Consider the following 2,708-nt stretch of genomic DNA (forward strand, 5'->3'; position numbering starts at 1 on the left):
CTCCTCCTCCTCCTCCTCCTCCCGCCTTCATCCTGGGAAGCAAGGGGCCCTCAGGATATATGAATATTCATTTTCAAAATGCAAATAATATATAAGCTAAATAAGAGTAACTTATTTTATAAATTAAGCACCTAGAATGTCTGAGTGACCACTCTAAATATGTCGTTGTTTTTCTGATAGTACCTACCTAATTTATACCTTTTAAACGACACCCTCTCAAGCTAGACAAATAAATTGTTCCAGCTCTTTATTACAGAGAAAAATATAAAATTCCTCGAAGTGGTTGGAAAGTGATTTAAATACAATAATGGATGTGTTGCCTTTTGGGGGTTGCGAGCAGCAGCAAGTTAGCTACTTTTTAAGAGTTCAGAAATGTGAGATCAAGCTACCGCGCTAAATGACTTGAGGAACAGTGACAAGAGCTCAGGCTCACGGCAGATGGGGTTAAGTTCCGACCCTCCTTCTGTAACTGACTGGTTTTATTTCTTTGGGCAAATTAACTTCAGTGCTTTAGTTTCCTCGTGTGTTAAAAAACATAAGGTAATATTTCTTGGGTTGTTTAGCAGATAATGTGCAAGTTGCATAAAACAGCGCTCGGCGTACAGTCAGTGCTCTACATATTAGCTATTATCATTAAAAACGACAGTTTGGAAGCAGTAAATTTGGTAAGGAAATCCTTTTGACGTAACTAAAACAAAGTGCCCTTCTCTGGTCTCCCAGAAGGAAAACACCATCATAAACGTGGAGTGTACTTTCCATCGTTGGGCTTTTTCAGATACGCGTGCTATTTTTAATACTCACGATTCCATCTAATGATATTAAATCTTTGGGAAGATTTAGTCTTACTTCGAGGGAGTGAAATCGAGCAACCTTAAGAGCCCAAGGGGGTCTCTGATTAGGGAGCTGCAGCAGCGCTCACTTCGGCAGCACGTACACTAACTCTGAAATGATTCAGAGAAGGCTAGCGTGGGCCCTGCCCGAGGATGACACGCAGATTCGTGAAGCGTGCCATCATTTTAGTGATGGCCAGAGCGAGGGAGGAGGTAGAAAAGGGTAAAGGGCTCAAATGTACGTGACAGAAGGAGCTCTGACTTTGTGTGGTGAACACACAACGCAATATGCAGAGGACGTATTGTTGAATCGCACAGTTGAAGCCTATGTCATTTTATTAACCAGTGTCACCCCAATACATTTAATAAAAAAAGAAAAACAGAAGCTCTGGCACAGGCTTGTCAGGAGCTGGGTAGTTCCGCTAGCCTGGGGTCCAGCTGTTACAGGCAAGGGTCTGTCTGTTCGACCCCCCGTTAAACCCGAGGACCTTGAAGTTGAGTCAGTGTCTTACTAACGCCTTCTCCGTGACTCTCTGTGGTTCTTTTGCACTGACTCTCCATCAAGACCGTGAAACTCTTTATTTCCGTCCAGGGCGAGCCCATCACCTTCTGCGAGGAGAGTTTTGTAAAGCATCGCTCAAGTCCGATGAAACAGTTCTTGGAAACGGCAGTTAACCTCCAACTTTTCAAGCAGGTAAGAGCGGGCTTCGGCGTTTCTTTCCGTAACGGTTGATGACAGGGATGACACGGAGACGCGGAACACATTTTCATCGCTATCACTTTGGGTCCAAACCCCGAGTCATATCTCTTCTAGAATTTCAGGAATTTTTTTCTGTCTCTTGTCACTCCAAAGCTATTTGCGGTATGGCACGCTAGAACTTTTGCGTAATAATAACTTTGCCACTGAAAAATTCCTCATCGAAAGTGCTAAGGTGATGGCCTCGCCGAGGAAAGGTGTTCTCGCACAGTGGAAAAGAAACATAAATGGTTTTATGTAGGGCGCCTTAGACTAAGGAGTTATTTTGGTATGGTAGAACGACATGGCGAATGAACGATGTGTTTTATGGGACTGTCCCAGTGTAATCCAGTTTATAAAAGTCATTCATATACGTGTAATTTTTTAAGCTTCGCAAGATGTTTCATAAATCATAAATCGAAATTCAGAAAAAATGCATGGTCATCTATACAGATGTCTCGATATTTGGCTCAGAAAATGTAATCGTCATTTTAAAAAGCGGTAGCTTAACGTTGGAATTCAGAATATGTCGAAGCCCTGGCATAGCAAGTCTCCTAATTCAGACTTGTCTCAGTTTCTGTTTATGTAATTGAAATTAAGTTCTTAATACTTGCTTTTCTATTTCCACGTGACAATTTAGCTGTCAAGTTAGCTATATGCATTCAGTATTTAATGAAGAGCGACACTATATCACAAGCCATGCTCAGGGCCAGGTACATATATGAACAAAACTCAGTAATGCCTTTGAGAAGGTGACACTCTAATGGAAATCCCTTTGGATCGTCCGGAGGAAAGATACCAGGTACCTCGAAATAACCTTCGGATTTTGGAAGTAATTTAATTGGATGGTGACAAATCCAACCCAATTATTTATGTTCTGAGAAGGTTTTAAACAATAATCTGAGTTAGGGATTACTCCATGGGGGTCATAGCTGCCTTTCATTATGTGAAGATTTACCCTACGAAAAGGGTTAGATTTACCCTATACACACTCTTAAGGAGCAGACCCCGCTCCGACGGGTTTTGGAATCAGCGACATCTTGTGAATTTGCAAGGCTGGAGTGCATTGCTCTGAGATCTCCTTTGCTGCAGCGGGCTCTATCGGAGTTGTAATTGCCTCCAGGGTCGTAAGGAGGAACAAG

General features: G+C 42.3%; 1 non-coding gene across 1 annotated transcript; it reads left to right on the forward strand.

The window, feature by feature from the left end:
• The first annotated feature begins 911 nt into the window (after positions 1–911).
• On the forward strand, positions 912–1,018 carry LOC111734857. Its single transcript, XR_002778609.1, has one exon. It is a non-coding gene; the product is annotated as a U6 spliceosomal RNA (small nuclear RNA).
• The last annotated feature ends 1,690 nt before the right edge of the window (positions 1,019–2,708 follow it).

This window comes from Pteropus vampyrus, unplaced genomic scaffold (genome assembly GCF_000151845.1).
Source record: "Pteropus vampyrus isolate Shadow unplaced genomic scaffold, Pvam_2.0 Scaffold7918, whole genome shotgun sequence".
Lineage (NCBI taxonomy): Eukaryota > Metazoa > Chordata > Mammalia > Chiroptera > Pteropodidae > Pteropus > Pteropus vampyrus.